Below are 23,402 nucleotides of genomic sequence, written 5' to 3' on the forward strand. Positions count from 1 at the left end.
TACGTGACTCCAGCTTAAATAGAGGCTGGGTCACATGCTGCAGTTGGCTAATCACAGCCATGCCAATAGTCACATGTGAGGTTTTCTTCATCCCTTTTCTTCATCTGATTAGACTACCATCACAACTTCTCCCCACAATCTCTACAAAATGTGATGTACTGATATCCTCCCTTTTCCAGAGCCCTCACCATCTCTTCCCTCTCAAAATTTCCCTGCCCTTCTTACCCTAATGTATATTTATATCATCCTGCTGCTTACCAGAAAATTGTGTCTGCTAATGCTGTACTGCCCAGATAATCCATAAATTAGTATTACTCCACAAATGGTTAGATAGTGCCCATGATGGTAATAGTGTTCCACAGCATAACAGTGTCTCATATGTGCCCTAAACAGTAAAAGTGACTTTCTTTCCCATGCTATAGTGCTCTTGTTTATGCCCTACACAGTAATGGTGCTCCCTTTTTATCCCTTTACAGAATTGTTCTGCGGCACAGTATTGACTTGCAGGCTCTGCTGTGTGTGCCATCGGCTAGGTTTGTTCTCTTTTGCGGCACAGCATCAACTTGCAGGCTCTGCTGTCGCAATAGGTCTGTCCAACCGGACAGGGACAGTGACTGTGGGCCCGGGGTATAAGATCTTTAAAGGCACCTTTACATTGTTGTGTTTATATTACTGTTTTAGTTTCTGTTTTGCACAAAGCTATGTATTGTCGCTTTCCTCGTCTGTGACTTCGCTGTATCATGGTGGTCCCTCCCCAGTCTTACATTTTAATGTTCTCTGCCTCGCCCAATTGTCAAACATGTGGAAATGTCACATATGAGACAGCTCAAGGAGGGCATGTTTTGCACGGTCAAAGTGGCTGAAATGCTTGCACAATTTCCTTGATATTTTCAAGATGTCTTGCAGTTGGGTGGAAGACTTTAGGAACCAGGTTACAACCAGATTACAGATGTGCGCCATGCAGGGCACATGGCTCAGTTATTCTTGACGCAGTGCTGACAGAATGTTTGTCTTATTATCGGTGACCATGGTTATGATCTTCAGTTGGTGAAGAGACAGCCAGGATTCTATTTTTTGATGAAGGACGAGGAGCGGTTTCTCCCCGTCATGACTACGTTTGCCCAGGCAGAACAGCGTGACACCACCATGCTCTGGAAGACCACTCAGAACCGTGCCTACAGTGGAGGCTGAAGGCAAGGTGTAAGATGAGGAGGCAGAGTAGGACAATGGAGTGGAATAACAGCTTGAGAATGAGGAGGCAGCATTGCCATCACTTGGCCAAGTTGCTGGTGTGCCTGGCCAGAAACCACATTTACACAGTGGGCGGTAATGGACATATATTGTCATTGACCATAGTAACAGCTCCACACATCTTCACCGCCATAAACTGTACCAGACACCGTCAGGCTCAAGGACTGGCCCACTTTCTGTATGAGGGCTGGTACAGCTTTTTTAGAGAAGTAGTGATGGCATGGGACTCTCTACCTTTGCTTCGGACAAGCTATCAATTCTCTGAAATGTGCAGAGTCAACCACATGGAAAGGGGGAGACTGCAGTACAAGTAACTTGGCAAGGTGCACATTCAGCTCCTGTGCCATTAAAAGAGTGCATGCATACTGTTGTTTTTTTGCACGACAGTTTCTGGTGAAACATGTGATGAGGAGGAGGAAGAGGAGGAGCTTGAGGACCAGTAGATGATTGGACGGAAACACAGATCCCTTCTGCTGAGGTGGTGGATCCTTGGCTGCTGAAGAAGGAGTGTGGCCTGTAGAGATGTCGCGAACATAAAATTTTCCGTTCGCGAACGTCGAACGCGAATTTTCGCAAATGTTCGTGAACGGGCGAACCGGGCAAACCGCCATAGACTTCAATAGGCAGGCGAATTTTAAAACCCACAGGGACTCTTTCAGGCCACAATAGTGATGGAAAAGTTGTTTCAAGGGGACTAACACCTGGACTGTGGCATGCCGGTAGGGGATCCATGGCAAAACTCCCATGGAAAATTACGTAGTTGACGCAGAGTCGGGTTTTAATCCATAAAGGGAATAAATCACCTAACATTCCTAAATTGTTTGGAATAACGTGATTTAAAACATCAGGTATGGTATCGATCAGGTAGTGTAAGGGTTACGCCCGCTTCACAGTGACAGACCAAACTCCCCGTTTAACGCACCGCAAACAACCGCAAACAGTCCATTTGCACAACCGCAAACTCCCCATTTGCACAAGGTTGGATACCAAGCTAGCCATGTCCCGTTCCTTGTCCTCACTGACGTCATTGAAGGTCTCTTCCTCCACCCAGCCACGTACACCAAGGGTCCCCGAAAGGTGACAACAAGCCCCCTGGGACGCGTGCTGTGGTTGGTCTTCCACCTCCTCAAAGCCACCTTCCTCCTCTGACTCCTCCTCTTCAGACTCCTCTCTCTGCGTTGCCGCAGGTCCAGCAATCGATGATGACAAGGCTGCTTCTGGTGGTGATGGTGACCACAACTCTTCCTCTTCATGCTCATCTACGGCCTGCTCCAGCACTCTTCGCAGGGCACGCTCCAGAAAAAACGCATATGGGATGAGGTCGATGATGTTGCCTTGGGTTTGACTGACCAGGTTTGTCACATCCGCAAAAGGATGCTTGAGCCTACAGCCATTGTGCATGAGCGTTCAGTAACGCGGCCAAAAAATACCCATCTCCGCAGAGGCTGTCCTCTTTTTTTTAAATTAAAAAATCTGTTCTTACCAGTTTAATCTCTGTTTTGTCCCCTATCAGGGGCCGGTGTATGGAATAGATTTTAGGAACCGGGAGATGGAAAAAGATGCTTGGTCGGTACTCTTACTTCCAATTTCTGGAACTGCGCGTGCGTCGTGCAATGTACTGTGCCACCCTATATGAGTGGTGTGTTAAGTAGTACTATTCCTATCAGTTTAATCCCTGTTACGTCCCCTATCAGGGGCCGGTGTATGGAATAGATTTTAGGAACCGGGAGATATAAAAAGATGTTTGATCGGTCCTCTTACTTCCAATTTGGGGCAGTGCGCGTGCGCCGTGCAATGTACTGAGCTACCCTATATGAGTGGTATGTTAAGTAGTACTATTACTATCAGTTTAATCCCTGTTACGTCCCCTATCAGGGGCCGGTGTATGGAATAGATTTTAGGAACCGGGAGATGGAAAAAGATGCTTGGTCGGTCCTCTTACTTCCAATTTGGGGCACTGCGCGTGCGCAGTGCAATGTACTGTGCTACCCTGTATGAGCGGTATGTTAAGTAGTACTATTCCTATGAGTTTAATCCCTGTTACGTCCCCTATCAGGGGCCGGTGTATGGAAAAGATTTTAGGAACCGGGAGATGGAAAAAGATGCTTGGTTGGTCCTCTTACTTCCAATTTGGGGCACTGCGTGTGCGCCGTGCAATGTACTGTGCCACCCTATATGAGTGGTATGTTAAGTAGTACTATTCTTATCAGTTTAATCCCTGTTACGTCCCCTATCAGGGGACGTGTATGGAATAGATTTTAGACAACCGCAAAGAGTTGTCAATAGTTGACACACTCATGACATAAATTTTATTCCTCTATGCGTCAATCTTGGTGTAGTGATGACTGTGCTCGTGGGCACGTTTGGGAGATTGCAGGCGATGGCGGTTTTTCAAAGCCTATGGTCGTGCTGAGGTTTTTCAGTGACAGTTAAGTGACCCAGAAAACAATGATTCTGCAGTGTGGGCCCATTGTTGGCCTAGTAGGCTTTAATGATCACCTTAGATGATCACAAAGAAAATTAATGTTTTTTCTATGCAAAATTATCCAGCCGATCACGTTTAGTCTGTTCACAATGAAGCAACGACCTTATCTCATCTGGGGTGTGCCAACATTGCCATTGCCAACACACTCATAGAGGTGATCGCTTCATTGTGATACGCAAGCCCCTTCACCACAACAAGGTAACGATCACGAAGGGGAATTGACACACGTATGTGCCTTTTTTTTTGTTTTGTTTTTGCAGCCACAGTGCAGCACCAGAGGCCAGAAAAATTAGGCATGTACAGAGTATTGTTGCAGCAGCTGCTGTAGCAGCGGCCGGAAAAATTGATGTTTTACAGGCAGAAAGTGCACTAAAACATTGCGGCTTGAACCCTAGTTGGTGGCGGAGAAGTCACACAAGTCATCCGGCATGCAGAGATTAAATACAGCAGCATTTGGACCATTTTCAGCCCAAGGCATCTCATCAGGCCTTTTTTAGTCAAATGCATCCCCCACTGTCAGTTCCTTTGGGATCCATGCCCCTCATTCATCTTAATAGAGGTGAGGTAATCTAGACTTTTTTGACCTAGGCGACTTCTCTTCTCAGTGACAATACCTCCTGCTGCGCTATAGGTCCTTTCTGACAGGACACTTGAAGCGGGGCAGGCCAGAAGTTCTATCGCAAATTGGGATAGCTCAGGTCACAGGTCAAGCCTGCACACCCAGTAGTCAAGGGGTTCATCGCTCCTCAGAGTGTCGATATCTGCAGTTAAGGCGAGTTAGTCTGCTACCTGTCGGTCGAGTCATTCTCTGAGGGTGGATCCTGAAGGGCTGTGGCGATGGGTAGGACTTAAAAAGCTCTGCATGTCCTCCATCAACAACACGTCTGTAAAGCGTCCTGTCCTTGCCGGCGTGGTCGTGGTAGGAGGAGGATTATTTTCACCTCTTCCCCTGTTAGATTCCCGTTGTGCTGTGACATCCCCCTTATATGCTGTGTAAAGCATACTTTTTAACTTGTTTTGGAACTGCTGCATCCTTTCCGACTTCCGGTAATTCGGTAACATTTCAGACACTTTCTGCTTATACTGGGGGTCTAGTAGCGTGGCCACCCTGTACAGGTCGTTTTCCTTCAGCCTTTTTTTTATACGAGGGTCCCTCAACAGGCATGACAGCATGAAAGACCCCATTTGCACAAGGTTGGATGCCGAGCTACTCATGTCCCGTTCTTCGTCCTCACTGATGTCATTGAAGGTCTGCTGTGGTTGGTCTTCCTCCTCCTCAAAGCCACATTCTTCCTCAGACTCCTCTTCCAGCGTTGCCACAGGTCCAGGAAGCGATGCTGATAAGGCTGTTTCTGGTGGTAATGGTGACCACAACTCTTCCTCTTCACGCTCATCTATGGCCTGATCCAGCACTCTTCGCAGGGCACGCTCCAGGAAGAAAACAAATGGGATGATGTCGCTGATGGTGCCTTCGGTGCGACTGACTAGGTTTGTCACCTCCTCAAAAGGACACATGAGCCGCCCTACAGGCATTGCGCATAAACGTCCAGTAACGTGGCAAAAAAATACCCAGCTCCACAGAGGCTGTCCTAGCACCCTGGTCATACAAATATTCGTTGACGTCTTTTTCTTGTTGGAGAAGGGGGTCGAACATTAGGAGTGTTGAATTTCAACGTGTTGGGCTGTCGCAAAACAAGCGCCTCACTGGCAAAAGTGTGCCATGGCCGTGTAGGAACGCCTGAAATGGCCACACACCTTCCTGGCCTGCTTGAGGACGTCCTGTAAGCCTGGGTACTTATGCACAAAGCGTTGTACGATCAGATTCAACACATGTGCCATGCACGGCACATGTGTCAACTTGCCCAAATTCAATGCCGCCCACAAATTGCTTCCTTTGTCACACACCACTTTGCCGATCTCCAGTTGGTGCGAGGTCAGCCACTGATCCATCTGTGCGTTCAGGGCGGACAGGAGTGCTGGTCCGGTGTGACTCTCTGCTTTCAGGCAAGTCAACCCCAAGACGGTGTGACACTGTTGTATCCGGGATGTGGAATAGCCCCTGGGGAGCTGGGGGGTGCAGTTGATGTGGAGCAAGACGCAGCAGCAGAAGAGGACTCAGCCGAGGATGGAGTAAGAGGAGTAGAGGAGGTGGCAGCAGGCCTGCCTGCAAGTCGTGGCGATGTCACCAACTCCTCTGCAGAGCCACGCATTCCATGCTTTGCAGCCGTCAGCAGGTTTACCCAATGCGCAGTGTACATGATATACCTGCCCTGACCGTGCTTTGCAGACCAGGTATCAGTGGTCAGATGGACCCTTGCCCCAACACTGTGTGCCAGACATGCCATGACTTCCTTTTCCACAATCGAGTACAGGTTGGGGATTGCCTTTTGTGAAAAAAAAATTTGGCCGGGTACAAATTTTTTGAAGGCCTCAGACTCCACCAGCTTGTATGGTAAAAGCTGGCGGGCTAAGAGTTCCGACAAGCCAGCTGTCAGACGTCGGGCAAGGGGGTGACTCTGTGACATTGGCTTCTTACGCTCAAACATTTCCTTGACAGACACCTGACTGTGGGCAGGTGAGAGGCGGAGTGGCGGGTGGTTGAGAGGGGGCAAGGAGGGCAGCAGTGGTTGACATGGCTGAAGATGCTGGACCAGGAAGAGGATGGTGGCTTTGAGTTTGTGTGCTGCTTGTACTTATCATGTGTTGATCCCATAGGTGTTGGTGATGTGAGATCATGTGCCTTCGCAAAGCAGTTGTACCTAGGTGGGTGTTGGACTTCCCACGACTCAGTTTCTTTTGGCACAGGTTGCAAATGGCATCGCTGTTATCAGAGGCAGACACACACAAAAAATGCAACACTGCTGAGCTTTGCAATGACGGCATTCTGGTGGTGGCAACAGCATGCGTTGATTGGCGTGCTGTCTGGCTGACTCCGGGTGCCGATACATGCTGTCTGACTGTGCCACTAGCTCCTTGCGATGACCTCCCCCTGCTTCCAACTCGTCTCCTCCTCCTCTCTGTCTCCCCATCTGAACTTTCCCCCTGTTCTTCTTCTCTTTGAGCAGGCACCCATGTGACATCCACGGACACATCGTCATCATCAACCGCTTCACTTGTATCTGACAACTCAGCAAAGGAAGCAGCAGCGGGTACAACATCATCATCATCACATTTTGTAAGTCCATGTGTGTAATGATGCATGACTGAGACATATCCCTGTTATCTACATCCTCTGGCAATAATGGTTGCGCATCACTCATTTCTTCCAACTGATGAGTAAATAACTCCTCTGACAGATCAAGTGAAGCGGCTGTGGTGCTAGTGTTGGTGGTGGCAGCAGGCGGGCGAGTGAGTGGTAACTTGAGAGGTGCCTGAAGCTGAGCTGGAGGAGGATGGTGCATCAAGGTTCCGAGCGGAAGCTGTAGAGGATTGGGTGTCCTGTGTTAGCCAGTCAACTATGTCCTCAGAACTTTTTGAGTACAGGGTACATGGCCTCTGAACACTGGGCATTATTCTAGGGCCAAAGGAAATCACAGCACCACGACCACGACGGGCCCTGCGGGGTGTCCTGCCTCTGCCTGTCCTTTTTTTTTAGATTAGTGGTACTCTGCGTGCAAGGTACTGTGCCACCCGATACGAGGGGTGGGCAGTGGGCACAGTATACTCTGTGGGCCTGACACACACTAGCAGGCAACTGCAATTATATTACAGAGAAAAAATTGTATTCCTTTTTTATCTGCAAGCTACTGTGCCACCAGATTTGAGTGGTGGGCACTGGCAGTGGGCACAGTACACTCTGTGGGCCTGACACACACTGGCAGGCAACTGCAATTATATTACAGAGAAAAAAAATTATTACTTTTTTATCTGCAAGCTACTGTGCTACCAGATATGAGTGGTGGGCACTGGCAGTGGGCACAGTACACTCTGTGGGCCTGACACACACTGGCAGGCAACTGCAATTATATTACAGAGAAAGAAAAAAAAAAGCAGACTGATGTACTAGCCCTAAAAAGGGCTTTTTGGGGTGCTGTCAGGACGCTGTCCTTACAGCAGATCAGATGAGTCTTTGAGGATTGGAGTGGACACAGAACACTGGCCTAGCTAATGATTTCCCTATTAATTCAGTAGCAGCAGCACTCTCCCTGCTCTCACTAACACTGCAGCTTCAGAATGAATCTAAGATGGATGCTGTCCTTGCTTTTTGATAGGAGGTGAAAAGGTCTGGGAGGGAGGGTGATCTGATTGGCTGGAATGTGTCTGCTGACTGTGAGGTACAGGGTCAAAATTTGCTCAATGATGACGTATAGGGGGCGGACCGAACATCGCATATGTTCGCCCGCTGCGTCGAACGTGAACAAGCGATGTTCGCCGGCGAATAGTTCGGGACAACTCTAGTAGGAATATTCATAAGCTGTATACCTAGGCCCTTATATCCCTATAAGGCCCTGGAATGAGGTTAGGACCAGAGACAACCCATTCCTCCCCAGATGGACGAATGGAAGTCTCTGTCTCAGGCCCAGATATAAACAACAGCGAATATAACAAACACAATACAATAAGACAAGACTTAGCTGAAAGAAGAAAACTGGCAACTCCAGAAACACCACAGAGTACAACCGACCAGCTAGTTAGAAGACAGGATGAAAATCTATAAACCGCACCTCCAAGAGTGAGAAGCGGCTACTTATGGGAAAGGTAAATTACCAACAAGCAACACCTAAAGCAAGGGGTGTGGCATTTGCCAAAACACAGACACAATAAGATCCACATGTAACTTGCCAATTTAACCCACGAGTTGCCAGTCTCTCCGATCTCCTGGTACCTGCCACAGGAACATCCGTTATAACCTACAACGACCCAAATGCAATACCCAACTCCTCAGCCTACTACAAACTGTCCTTTCAACACCCCACAGCGTCCATTCATGAGACACTTAGACCGTGAGGATGTTAGTTGTTATCTATTAGGAAATAGCATATTGCATCCACAACTACTCCTGTGTCTATAGTTCCTGCATAATGCATACAGGAACATCCGTGACAGTTTTAGAGGGTCAGCTCACCAGAAGGCCCTCAGCTACAATCTTTTAGAGGGTCAGCTCACCTGCATGCACTCGCATATAATGTTTTAGAGGGTCAGCTCACCAGCAGGCCTCACCTACAATCTTTTAGAGGGCCATCTCACCTGCAGGCCCTCACATGTAATGTTTTAGAGGGTCAGCTCACCCGCAGGCCCTCACCTACAATCTTTTAGAGGGTCAGCTCACCAGCAGGCCCTCACCTACAATCTTTTAGAGGGTCAGCTCACCTGCAGGCCCTCGCATATAATGTTTTAGAGGGTCAGCTCACCAGCAGGCCCTCACCTACAATATTTTAGAGGGCCAGCTCACCTGCAGTCCCTCGCATGTAATGTTTTAGAGGGTCAGCTCACAAGCAGGCCCTCACCTATAATCTTTTAGAGGGTCATCTCACCTGCAGGCCCTCGCCTGTAATGGTTTAGAGGGTCAGCTCATCTGCAGGCCCTAACATACAATGTTTTAGAGGGTCAGCTCACTAGCAGGCCCACACCTACAATCTTTTAGAGGGTCAGCTCACCTGCAGGACCTCGCCTGTATTGTTTTAGAGGGTCAGCTCACCTGCAGGCCCTCACCTACAATCTTTTAGAGGGCCAGCTTATCTGCAGGCCCTTGCATATAATGTTTTAGAGGGTCAGCTCACCAGCAGGCCATCACCTACAATCTTTTAGAGGGCCAGCTCACCTGCAGGCCTTCGCATGTAATGTTTTTGAGAGTCAGCTCACCAGCAGACCCTCCCCTACAATCTTTTAGAGGGTCAGCTCACCTGCAGGCCCTCGCATATAATGTTTAAAAGGGTCAGCTCATCTGTAGGCCCTCAACTATAATGTTTTACAGGGTTAGCTCACCAGCAGGCCCTCACCTACAATCTTTTAGAGGATCAGCTCACCTGCAGGCCCTTGCATATAGTGTTTTTGAGGGTCAGCTCACCAACAGACGCTCAACCACATTGTTTTAGAGGGTCAGCTCACCAGCAGGCCCTCACCTACAATCTTTTAGAGGGTCAGCTCACCTTTAGGCCTTCACCTACAATCTTTAAAAGGTCAGCTCACCTGCAGGCCCTCGTATATAATGTTTTAGAAGGTCAGCTTACCAGCAGGCCCTCACCTACAATCTTTTAGAGAGTCAGTTCACTTGCAGGCACTCTCCCATAATATTTTCAATGGTCAGCTCAGCAGCAGGCACTCGCCCCTAATGTTTTAGAGTGTCAGCTCTGCAGCAAACCCTCACCTATAATGTTTTAGATGGTCAGCTCAGTAGCAGGCCCTCGCCCCTAATGTTTTAGTGGGTCATCAGCAGGTCCTTGCTCCTAATGTTTTTGAGGGTCACCAGCACGCCATCAATCATAATTTTTCAAGGATGTATGATGCCCTTCTTTATGTCTAATAAAGGGTATATTGGAGTGCCGGGTCCTTGTAATTTTTGGACGCCCTTTCACTTAGTGCATAGGCTTTATGAGTGTAGGAGTCCCACTACCTGAACAATTGTACCACAATGTGAATGAGGCCCTCCATTATGTGATCTACAGGTTGTATCGGAGTGCCTCTTCCTTGTAATTTTTGTAAATATACAGGAAAGAATGTTTCATAACAATTTTTCCTCTAAAATTGATTTTATCTTCGGTTTTGTGCGTATTAGTGTCAGTCTGTAAAAGTGGCGCACTACTCGGACAACATCGTTTCCAGCAGCTACTTGGGAGTCCAAGATGCCTCCAGACATCCTCCCCATGCTGTTCCTGAACCATTTCGGTGGTGTTTACATCAATTTCTCACCTTTTCCTATGAACCAGTCATCCTCCCCTCTTCAGAGCAGGGGGTGCCTGGTTTAATGCTCGGGTTCTCCAAATTGACTTCCCTTGTGCTCGGGTGCTCAGTAGAGCACCCGAGCATCCTGAGGTGTTCGACCCGAGCACCCGAACACCCGAGCACTTTGGTGCTTGATCAACACTACCCTATATGCTTCCAACAGAAATAACTGCAGAATTGAACTGAGAATATATTTATCTTGTTGTACTGAACTACGCCCCCATACGCTTTCACCAGAAATAACTGCAACAGTGAATTGCATATATATATTTCTTTTTTTACTGAAATACGCCCCTATACTCTTTCAACAAAAATAACTGCAGAAGTGAACTGAGAATATATTTTTCTTGTAGTACTGAATAAGATACTAAGATATAAGCCACTAAAGGCTTTTAAACATAACACTTGCAGCCCAATAACAAAAAGCTGGAATAACAGAGCTGTTTAATGACTATTTGGATCCCCAAATAATCGTTGCCTGCACTTGTAAATCACTTTTCTATCAATGTCTGCAGTGCTTTCTGACATCTCTCCCTGCACTTAGATGCTGTGAAAGGATTCCTCCCTATCCTTTCCCTGCACGTATAAATCTTTTTTTCATTATTTTTTTTAAAAGTAGAGGTTTTTGCAATTGCTGTCCCTAGCGCCTTCACACTTCTGTATGCTGGAAAATGTCTGACTGTAAGATGGCCGACGTATTTATAGGGCTGTGACATCACAGGGCTGGCTGGCTGCTTATTGTCTGCATGCAGGCATGTCAATGTGGGTGATCCCACCTTCCCAGAGTTCCTTGCCCCATGTCCTCAGTCCTCACACATGTAGCCGCCATTTTAGGAAAATTGCGATTCATTACCACGAAGCTGCATTAGTTGCGAATCAAATTTTTCCTGAAATTCTAAACGAAGTCCATTTCGTCAGCTTCGATTCGCTCATCTCTATCGGTCACTGTGGTTCCGATTTTCAGTTGCCGAGGAGAAAGACAGGATTTGATTTCTTGATGAAGGAGACGGAACAGTTCCTTCCCTGTGTGACTCTGCTCGCCCAGGCAAACAAGGTGCAGAAAAGCGTGACACTGACGTGCCCTGCACATGTGGTATGCTGTAGGGGCACTATGAATTGTCCCTGCTGGATGACTGCTATGGCCGCTGCCTCTGTGAACCCGTGCAGGTAGGCTCCTGCAAAGTGGGTGGTCTACACCGGGCATGTTTGGCTGCCGATCTCCCACTACTGCCACCCTGCTGACTCCCGGCCACGCTAACGACTTGCTGGCTCTGTTGCTGCTTCACGGTCTGCCATCCTCTTCTCCCAATGTTGATGAAGCTCTTTCGTCACCCGGCTCCCAAGTGCGATCAGCTACATCATCATCGAATAATGTCTGCACGTCACTGATGTCCTCCTCAACCATCTCTGGGTCAGGAGCCGGAACGCTCCTAACACCAACTCCCACGCCACTCTCCTCATCACTACTTACCCGCTTAGTGGCGGAAACGGTGGCTGTCTCCTCCACATCTTGGCTTGCCAGTAGCTGCTGACTGTCTTCTAGGAGGTCCTCAATGTATACCATTATCAACCATTCAAGAACCGTTGAGTTGCTGGTCAAGACACGACCGCTAGATGACACCGGGATCTCAGGTCTCCTGCTGTGACCCCTGCTCCCATGCCCCATTACTCTGCTGCGACCTCTGTCTGCACCAGAAACATTTAGGCCTCTTCCACTAGCCCAGTGGTCGGCAAAGTGCGGCTCGCAAGCCACAAGCGGCTCTTTAGAACCTTCAATGCGGCTCTTTGGTGCGGGCTGGCGGGTGGGCGGCCGCGCAGCCATATCGCGCCGCTCAAGCTGCTTGCAAAATGTCCGTCATGCGCCTCCTGCCCCGTCTGTCTGCTCCTTCCACTTTATGAATGAAGCAAGCAGGTGGGGCAGGAGGCGCATGACGGAGGGTGAGATGTCATGCTGCGCACAGCAGCAGAAGGGCGGGCAGCGCGGCTCTAGTTCGGCTGCCCACTGTGAGGAGGGGTGGAGTGGTGAAGAGGCCGCCGTTCAGGAGACTTGGAGCGAAATGTCCTGCAGCAGAAAGGTAGGAGCTGCCCCCGGTGTGTGCCCAGCGCCGGGCACTGCACTGGCCCCGCCGCAAGTGTCCCTGCCTCCTCCCTTCCCCCCACTAATTCATTACTTTACTTACTAGAAGGCACTTATTGGGGATATCTGTGGATGACGCACTTATGCTATATATGTGCCCTCCACAGATATCCCCCATAAGTGCCCTCCACAGATATCCCCCATAAGTGCCCTCCACAGATATCCCCCATAAGTGCCCTCCACAGATATCCCCCATAAGTGCGTCATCCACAGATATCCCTCATAAGTGCGTCATCCACAGATATCCCCCATAAGTGCCCTCCACAGATATCCCCCATAAGTGCGTCATCCACAGATATCCCCCATAAGTGCGTCATCCACAGATATCCCCCATAAGTGTGTCATCCACAGATATCCCCCATAAGTGCGTCATCCACAGATATCCCCCATAAGTGCGTCATCCACATTACATCCACATCTGCAGACAAGTTTAATAAAAGTAAAAAATGATAAAGATAAAATGAAATAATAATCAAGATCCAAATAAAAGAAAGTACATATAAAAGTATGTAAAAACACACTCTGGGCTCATGCCCAGGAATGTAAGGGCGCCGTGCCTGTGCTGCGGTCCGCAATGCACAGACACAGACCATGGGGCAGCTGCATGAGGATCGTGGACCCATTCACTTGAATGGGGTTCGCGATCCACATCCGACTGCCCGCACCGCAAAAAAGTAGCGCTGAAGTGAATGGGTCCATGATGCCGTGTGAAGCCCGCATCATGGACCCATTCACTTCAATGGGTCCAGGATCCGGGATATGAGTGCTACAGTGTGCTTCTGTGGTGCTTCTGGCTGTGCCTCCGCACCGCCAAAAAAGTAGTGCATGGGCTACTTTTTTTGCGGTCCGGAGGCACAGCCAGAAGCACCACGGAAGCGCTCTGTAGCACTCATATCCCGGATCCTGGACCCATTGAAGTGAATGGGTCCTTGATGTGGGCGGCACACGGCCAGTGCCCATGTATTGCGGACCCGCCGTATGCGGTCTGCAATATGGCAACGGTGGGCACACGGTCGTGTCCTCACTGGTACTGTTGACGCAATATTTTAGGTTTAAAAATGTGGCTCTCGAAAGAAATTTCAATCGTGGTTTTGGCTATATTTGGCTCAGTTGACAAAAAAAGTTTGCCCACCACTGCACTAGCCTGTGCAGGGCCTGGCACTTTTCTGTCTGACATATTGTTAGATCAAATAAATAAATAAAAATTAAATTCAAACACCCCAAAAAACACGCCAAAAAGGGCTTTAGAACATATAACTGCAACGCTGAACGGCACATAGGCCCTCAATTTTTTCCACTAATACACGGCACAAAAAGCTTTAGAACATTTAACTGCACCGCTTACCGGCAAAACAATTTTTTCTTTTTCTACTAATACACACCACAAAAGGCTGTAGAACAAATAACTGCACCGCAAATCGGCAAACATATTTCTTCTTTTTCCACTAATACACGCCACAAAAGGCTTTAGAACAGATAACTGCACCGCTGAACAACAAATAAATATATTGTTTTCCACTAATACACGCCACAAAAGACTTTTTTCCATCAAATATATTTTTTCTTTCTCCAATAATAAATGCCACAAAATGCTTTAGAACAGATAAGTATTAAGGCCGATTAATTAACCTGTATTTGTGGGAGGGGCGCCCTGCCCTATATCTGGCACGCACCTTTCTCCAGAGGGGACGGACGGCAGCAGTGTTCCTGTTACAGCCGGCGGCGTCAGCATCTCCTAGGCGACAGAGCGTCACTTCCGGTCGGCGCTTCCTCCTGCAGTCCGGCGTCCTGTTCCTCCTCGTGCGGCGCGTAAGTAACTGCTGCCTCAGTGCAGTATTGGCTCTTTAGTCCGGTCGGTGGGGTCGGTCCCTCTAAGGTATGAGAGGGACATCCCCACACCGGAACGGCAGTCTGGCAGCACGCCCCGCTCCCACGTGACTTGCACGCAGGTAGCAGGAGTCAGTGGGACTCCGTTCGTATATTTGCTGGGGCTACTCGCATTAGGCTCTATCTTTCTGCATTGGGGGAGGCTTGTAAGGGAGTAAGGACGGGGGGAGGGGGGGGAATGTCAATGAGAAGGCTAGTCTTTGAGGGCGGAGTTTCAATCTGCCTGATTAATCACAGCCTAGCTGTTTTTAACTTTTCTGTCAAGACGAATTTTGTATAATCACCATGACTGTTATATGGGGGGCAAAGTCTGGCACGGGCCGCCGTGCTGTCAGTTAGGTAGGGGGTTAATGCCATACAGCGTGATGGTGATGAGTTGTTGGGGGTAGTACCCCCAGTAACAGGCGCCCCTAGACGTAGGCCAGCAGGGGCACGCCAGACCCTTCACATTGTATGGCATTTTATTTCATTGTTCTGTTTCAGATGGGCAGGTTTCTCATTTGCCTGTCTTCATACACTTGTAGCAATTTGATTTCTACATAGATAGCTGTGTTTTATTTTTGCATATGCACGTCAGCCGTTCAGCCAACTCCGTGAGAACCCCGGCAATCTGACAATCGTGTCTCGTCACCCAGCCTCGGGTCACTTGAACGCAGGCGCAAATGTTGTTAAAAAAAAAAAAAAAAAAAAACGTATTCTGCTTAATTCATGCGGATAGGTCTATTTCCACGGTTGGTTCCTTGTGTTCTTCTCATATCAGCATCGTGTCCTGTTTCCGGTAAGGTCCTCCTTCTTTGTCTCCAATTTATTTTCCACTGTCACACGTCTCCTCTTTCTCCGTACCTCAGCTGTCAGGTGGTCACCAGGGTCAGTTACCTTTGCATGATGTTTTCTGCAGTGGCAGTGGTGGTGTCAAGGCACGGGTGGTAGTCAAATTGTTGCTAAACAGTGGTAGTGACGGTCCGTCTTTTTGCTTGTTTTACAGTCACAGAGAGCATGTCAGCTAGGTTGCCGGAAGACAAGTTGGTTAGGGTCCGCACAGTCGTTCACAGTTTCGTCACTAGTAGGGTCACCACCAAGGTGGAACTGCAGTCATTGTTAGGCATGTAAATTTTGCGATGCGCGTCATTCCTCAGGGTAGGTTTTCATAGCCAGATTGTTACCACTCCTCTCAGCAGCCCCCTGTCAGGATAGTCCAGTGTTCCTGGACAGTCAAGCGCAAGCGGATTTGAGCATGTGGGACCACTTCTTGAGTCATTGGAATGGCGTGTCCATGTTTGACCCGGCGGTCTCGCACAACTCCCCCGTCATATTCTCCAACAGCGGGGTCAGCACTGGTTTCGCTGCTATTTTTGGCCCCCATTGGCTGAATGGGGCGTGGCCGGAGGAGATTTGCGAGGCCACGGGAATTTCCAGTCAACGGAGGCTAGGGACCTGTATCCCGTGGTGGCAGCAGCGCATGTTTGGGGTAACCATTGGACAGGCCGTACTGTGGTCTAAATGACCAAGACCTCCCAGTCAGGTCCCCCTACCCAGGTCAAATTCTTCCCCCTCGTCTCACAAATGGGGTCCGGTCTACGTCCTGCAGGAATTGTCAGGGGCACTGGCCGGTCGCGGCACTAACACCCCACTGTTACCCTTCGGGACAGCAGCGTTGTCCACCTCCCAATTCATAGCGCATGCGCGTATACTGGCGGTCAATCTAGGTTTTGACCCCCTCACGGTGTCAGGGCATTCGTTCAGGATTGGGGCAGCCTCGGCCGCTTCAGGAATCAGGTGCCAGCACACATTATCCGTAAGTTGGGCCGGTGGCGCTCGTCTTGTTACAGCCGTTATGTTCCGAACCCCGTTAGCGAGATTTCTTGTGCCTTTCAGAATTTGGCGTTGTAATACGTCAATGAATACGCTTTGTATTTTCATGCTGGGTTTTTGGCCTCTTTCAGGTGTACTCTCGACGGAAGCGGTTATGGCACAACTCAAGCCGCTAGTTCTGTTGGGGCGTACATTAGGGAGTAGGTTCTTTCACACATAGCCCCGACCACAAGTATTAAGGCCGATTAATTGGCCTGTATTTGTGGGAGGGGCGCCCTGCCCTATATCTGGCACGCACCTTTCTCCAGAGGGGACGGACGGCAGCAGTGTTCCCCTCCCAGCCCGCCCTTTTCCTTTCACTCTCCTACAGGGTATGCCCTCTTTCAGGTGTACTCTCGACGGAAGCGGTTATGGCACAACTCAAGCCGCTAGTTCTGTTGGGGCGTACATTAGGGGGTAGGTTCTTTCACACATAGCCCCGACCACAACTGCACTGTTGATGGGCAAATATATTTTTCTGTTTTCACTAATACACACCACAAAAGGCTTTAGAACATAACGACACCGATGACCAGCAAATATATTTTTTATTTTTCCACTAATACACACCACAAAAGGCTTTAGAACATATAACTGCACCGCTGAATGGCAAATATATATTTTTATTTTTTCACTAATACACTCCACAAAAGGCCTTAGAACGTATAACTGCACCACTGACAGGCACATATATATTTCTTTTTAACTAATACATGACAAAAAGGGCTTTAGAACATATAACTGCACCTCTGAACAGCAAATATATTTTAGTTTTGCCACTAATACACATCAAAAAGGACTGTAATTTTAGCACTTCACCACACAACAGCTAATAAGACCTTTTTCCCCACTTATACAAGCCCAAAAATGCTTTAGAACATATAACTGCACTGTACAAAGGCAAATAAGACGTAGAAATATTTCCTTGCAATAAATCCTGTTAATGCCTGTTTCAAACAGCACTTGCACCCTAGTAAGAACGGTTTGCTGGAATTACAGAGCTGTATATTGGCAATTCGGATCCCCAGTCAGTGCAGGAATGTGCAATAGGATTGTTCCTATTACCCAGGCTGTAACCTCCCCTACTGAACCCTGTTCAACATAAATGCTGTGGAATTATTCCTCCCTATTCTTTCCCTACACCTTGAATAATCTTGCCCTGTACTTGTAAATCGTTTTTTTAACACAATGAAGTTTTTTCTAACACTGTCCCTAGCGCCTGCTGACGTCTCTCCCTGCCCTAAGTACACTGGTAAAAGGCAGAATCTAAGATGGCTGCCGCTATTTATAGGGTTGTGACATCACAGGGCTGGCTGGCTGCTGATTGGCTGCATGCATGGCATTATGGGTGATCCCACCTTCCCAGAGTTCCATTCTTCATGTCCTCACACGTTCAGCAGCCATTTTAGGACAAAAATGCGATTCATTACCAGGAAGCGCGAGGAAATTTGGCTTCATAGCGAATCAAATTTTTTCTGAAATTTGGATCAAAATCCACTTCATCAACTTTGATTCGCTCATCTCTATTTAATATATTTTCCAAATTATAATATATGTCCCAGAGCAAATAATACTGTATAACAGATGACAACTTTAATAAAGGGGCTGTTCAATATTAAAAACAACAAGAACTAAAAAAATTGATACTTTCATCCAAAAACCATAACACACCTGTCTACTACTTATGAGTGGTATTGCAGGCAGGAACAGAATTGGCATTTTTAGGGACCCAAGCAAAGTTTTGTCTGAGGGCTCCTTATTGCACTTCTAAGCTCTGCCCAGTCACAAGGCTAAGCTATGCCATTGTCAACCTGCCATTAGAGATGTCGCGAACATAAAATTTTCCGTTCGCGAACGTGAATTTCCGCAAATGTTCGCGAACTGGGCGAACCGCCATAGACTTCAATAGGCAGGCGAATTTTAAAACCCACAGGGACTCTTTCTGGCCACAATAGTGATGGAAAAGTTGTTTCAAGGGGACTAACACCTGGACTGTGGCATGCCGGTAGGGGATCCATGGCAAAACTCCCATGGAAAATTACGTAGTTGACGCAGAGTCAGGTTTTAATCCATAAAGGGCATAAATCACCTAACATTCCTAAATTGTTTGGAATAACATGCTTTAAAACATCAGGTATGATGTTGTATCGATCAGGTAGTGTAAGGGTTACGCCCGCTTCACAGTGACAAACCAAACTATGACAGACCAAACTCCCCGTTTAACGCACCGCAAACAACCGCAAACAGTCCATTTGCACAACCGCTGTCCTCTTTTTTTTTTTATTAAAAAAATCTGTTCTTACCAGTTTAATCTCTGTTTTGTCCCCTATCAGGGGCCGGTGTGGTGTATGGAATAGATTTTAGGAACCGAGAGATGGAAAAAGATGGTTGGTCGGTCCTCTTACTTCCAATTTGGGGCACTGCGCGTGCGCCGTGCAATGTACTGTGCCACCCTATATGAGTGGTATTTTAAGTAGTACTATTCCTATCAGTTTAATCCCTGTTACGTCCCCTATCAGGGGACGTGTATGGAATAGATTTTAGGAACCGGGAGATGGAAAAAGATGCTTGGTTGGTCCTCTTACTTCCAATTTGTTGCACTGCGTGTGCGCCGTGCAATGTACTGTGCCACCCTATATGAGTTGTATGCTAAGTAGTACTATTCCTATCAGTTTAATCCCTGTTACGTCCCCTATCAGGGGACGTGTATCGAATAGAGTTTAGACAACCGCAAAGAGTTTTCAATAGTTGACACACTCATGACATAAATTGTATTCCTCTATGCGTCAATCTTGGTGTAGTGATGACTGTGCTCGTGCGCACGTTTAGGAGATTGCAGGCGATGGCGGTTTTTCAAAGCCCATGGTCATGCTGAGGTAGTTCAGTGACAGTTAAGTGACCCAGAAAACAATGATTCTGCAGTGTGGGCCCATTGTTGGCCTAGTAGGCTTTAATGATTACCTTAGATGATCACAAAGAAAATTAATGTTTTTTCTATGCAAAATTATCCAGCCGATCGCTTTTGGTCTGCTCACAATGAAGCAACGACCTTATCTCATCTGGGGTGTGCCAACATTGCCATTGCCAACACACTCATAGAGGTGATCGCTTCATTGTGATACGCAAGCCCCTTCACCACAACAAGGTAACGATCACGAAGGGGAATTGACACATGTATGTGCCTTTTTTTTTGTTTTATTTTTGCAGCCACAGTGCAGCACCAGAGGCCAGAAAAATTAGGCATGTACACATGCCTGAAAAATTAGGTATTGTTACAGCCGGCAGTTTTCCAGGCAGAAAGTGCACTAAAACAATGCGGCTTGAACCCTAGTTGGTGGCGGAGAAGTCACGCAAGTCATCCGGCATGCAGAGATTAAATACAGCAGCATGTGGACCATTTTTAGCCCAAAGCATCTTATCAGGCCTATTTTAGTCAAATGCATCCCCCACTGTCAGTCTCTTCGGGATCCATGCCTCATTCATCTTAATAAAGGTGAGGTAATCTAGACTTTTTTGACCTACGCGACTTCTCTTCTCAGTGACAACACCTCCTGCTGCGCTGAAGGTCCTTTCTGACAGGACACTTGAAGCGGCGCAAGCCAGAAGTTCTATCGCAAATTGGGATAGCTCAGGCCACAGGTCAAGCCTGCACACCCAGTAGTCAAGGGGTTCATCGCTCCTCAGAGTGTCAAATTCATTATTCTAGGGCCAAAGGAAATCACAGCACCAACGACCACGACAGCCCCTGCAGGGTGGCCTGCCTCTGCCTGTCATTTTTTTTCCAATTAGTGGTACTATGCGTGCAAGCTACTGTGACACCAGATATGAGTGGTGGGCACTGGCAGTAGTGGGCACAGTACACGCTGTGGGCCTGACACACACGCTGGCAGGCAACTGCAATTATATTACAGTGAAAAAATTGTTTTATTGTTTTAAATGCAAGCTACTGTGACACCAGATATGAGTGGTGGCACTGGGCACTGGCAGTAGTGGGCACAGTACATGTTGTGGGCCTGACACACACGCTTGCAGGCAACTGCAATTATATTACAGTGAAAAAATTGTTTTACTGTTTTAAATGCAAGCTACTGTGCCACCAGATATGAGTGGTGGCACTGGGCACTGGCAGTAGTGGGCATAGTACACGCTGTGGGCCTGAAACACACGATTGCAGGCAACTGCAATTATATTACAGTGATTTTTTTTTTTACTGTTTTAAATGCAAGCTACTGTGACACCAGATATGAGTGGTGGCACTGGGCACTGGCAGTAGTGTGCACAGTACACGCTGTGGGCCTGACACACACACTTTCAGGCAACTGCAATTATATTACAGTGAAAAACTTGTTTTACTGTTTTAAATGCAAGCTACTGTGACACCAGATATGAGTGGTGGGCACTGGCAGTAGTGGGCACAGTACACGCTGTGGGCTTGACACACACACTGGCAGGTAACTGCAACTATATTACAGTGAATTTTTTTTTTACTGTTTTAAATGCAAGCTACTGTGACACCAGATATGAGTGGTGGCACTGGGCACTGGCAGTAGTGGGCACAGTACACGCTGTGGGCCTGACACACACACTGGCAGGCAACTGCAATTATATTACAGTGAAAAACTTGTTTTACTGTTTTAAATGCAAGCTACTGTGACACCAGATATGAGTAGTGGGCACAGTACACGCTGTTGGCCTGACACACACGCTGGCAGGCAACTGCAATTATATTACAGTGAAAAACTTGTTTTACTGTTTTAAATGCAAGCTACTGTGACACCAGATATGAGTGGTGGGCACTGGCAGTAGTGGGCACAGTACACGCTGTGGGCTTGACACACACGCTGGCAGGCAACTGCAATTATATTACAGTGACATTATTTTTTACTGTTTTAAATGCAAGCTACTGTGACACCAGATATGAGTGGTGGGCACTGGCAATAGTGGGCACAGTACACGGTGTGGGCCTGACACACACGCTGGCAGGCACATGCAATTATATTACAGTGAAAAAATTGTTTTACTGTTTTAAATGCAAGCTACTGTGACACCAGATATGAGTGGTGGGCACTGGCAGTAGTGGGCACAGTACACGCTGTGGGCCTGACACACACGCTGGCAGGCACATGCAATTATATTACAGTGAAAAAATGGTTTTACTGTTTTAAATGCAAGCTACTGTGACACCAGATATGAGTGGTGGGCACTGGCAGTAGTGGGCACAGTACACGCTGTGGGCCTGACACACACGCTGGCAGGCACATGCAATTATATTACAGTGAAAAAATTGTTTTACTGTTTTAAATGCAAGCTACTGTGACACCAGATATGAGTGGTGGGCACTGGCAGTAGTGGGCAAAGTACACGCTGTGGGCCTGACACACGCTGGCAGGCAACTGCAATTATATTACAGAGAAGAAAAAAAAGCAGACTGATGTACTAGCCCTAAATAGGGCTTTTTGGGGTGCTGTCAGGACGTTGTCCTTACAGCAGATCAGATGAGTCTTTGAGGACTGGAGTGCACACAGAGCAGTGGCCTAGCTAACGATTTCCCTATTAAATCAGCAGCAGCTGCACTGTCCCTGCTCTCACTAACACTGCAGCTTCCGAATGAATCTAAGATGGATGCTGTCCTTGCTTTTTGATAGTAGGTGGGAGGGTCTGGGAGGGAGGGTATGCTGCTGATTGGCTGGAATGTGTCTGCTGACTGTGAGGTACAGGGTCAAAGTTTGCTTAATGATGACGTATAGGGGCAGACCGAACATCGCATATGTTCGCCCCGCCCCGGCGAACGCGAACAAGCGATGTTCGCCGGGAACTGTTCGCCGGCGAATAGTTCTGGACATCTCTACCTGCCATGCTCTACCTAAATGGTAATAAAAACCCCATAGTGCCCTCAGTATTAATACGGCCATTTGCAGTAGCCCATTTTGCGGATTCACACGTCCGCAAAATGGGTCCGCACCCATTCTGCAAAATTGCTGAACGTATGCAGACCCATTTTGCGGACGTGTTTTCAATGGGGTCGCAGTTTGCGGACGTATTTTCAATGGGGCCGCCAAAGATGCGGACAGCACACCGCGTGCTGTCGCATCCACACTTCCGTGTCGTGGCCCCGCAAAAAATGTCCTATTCTTGTCCGCAGCCACGGACAATAAAAGGCATTTCTATTATAGTGCCGCCCATGTGCGGTCCGCAAAATGAGGAACGCACATGGCCGCTGTCCGTCTTTTGCGGATCCGCAATTTGCGGACCACATAAGAGTTGCGGACGTGTGAATGGACCCTAAGGGGTATCTGCAAATTGTTTGTAATGTAATGTTATGTACTGTTATATAATGTAATGTACACTCAGCATGACCTGATTTGTTTGGCAGAGACTTAAATGGGTATTCCCATCTTGGACATTGGAGGAATATTGCTAGGATATCCCCCCGATCTCATATAAGTGAATGCTCCACATGATAAGTGCAGAGCCTACAAATTGCCAGATGGCACACTGTGCATGAGCTGTCACCCTTCATTCAGTCCTATGGGAGTGGCAAAAAATAGCCAAGCACTGGCTATTTCCATGAGCCCCATAGAAGTAAATAGAGCGGTGGCCACACTTGTGTGGCTATTTTCAGCAATCCCATAAGAATGAATGAAGAGTGGCCGCACATGTGATATGTCCCCACTGTCCAAGATGGGAATAACCCTTTAAGCTTTTATCATTCACACATGGTAGTAAGTAAAAGCCTAGGCAATTACTACGTTAGCGGATGTCCTGAATCATTTTCTTTCCACACCATAGAGAGAGGAAGGAGCCATATGATATCTGCATCTTTGGAGGAGACCAAGCACCATCCTGAGGATGGTTTGCATTTCAGAAGTTTTCTGCAAATGGTTTGTAATGTAATATTATATTATATAC

The sequence above is a fragment of the Bufo bufo genome, chromosome 1, assembly GCF_905171765.1.
Source record: "Bufo bufo chromosome 1, aBufBuf1.1, whole genome shotgun sequence".
In the NCBI taxonomy this organism is placed as follows: domain Eukaryota; kingdom Metazoa; phylum Chordata; class Amphibia; order Anura; family Bufonidae; genus Bufo; species Bufo bufo.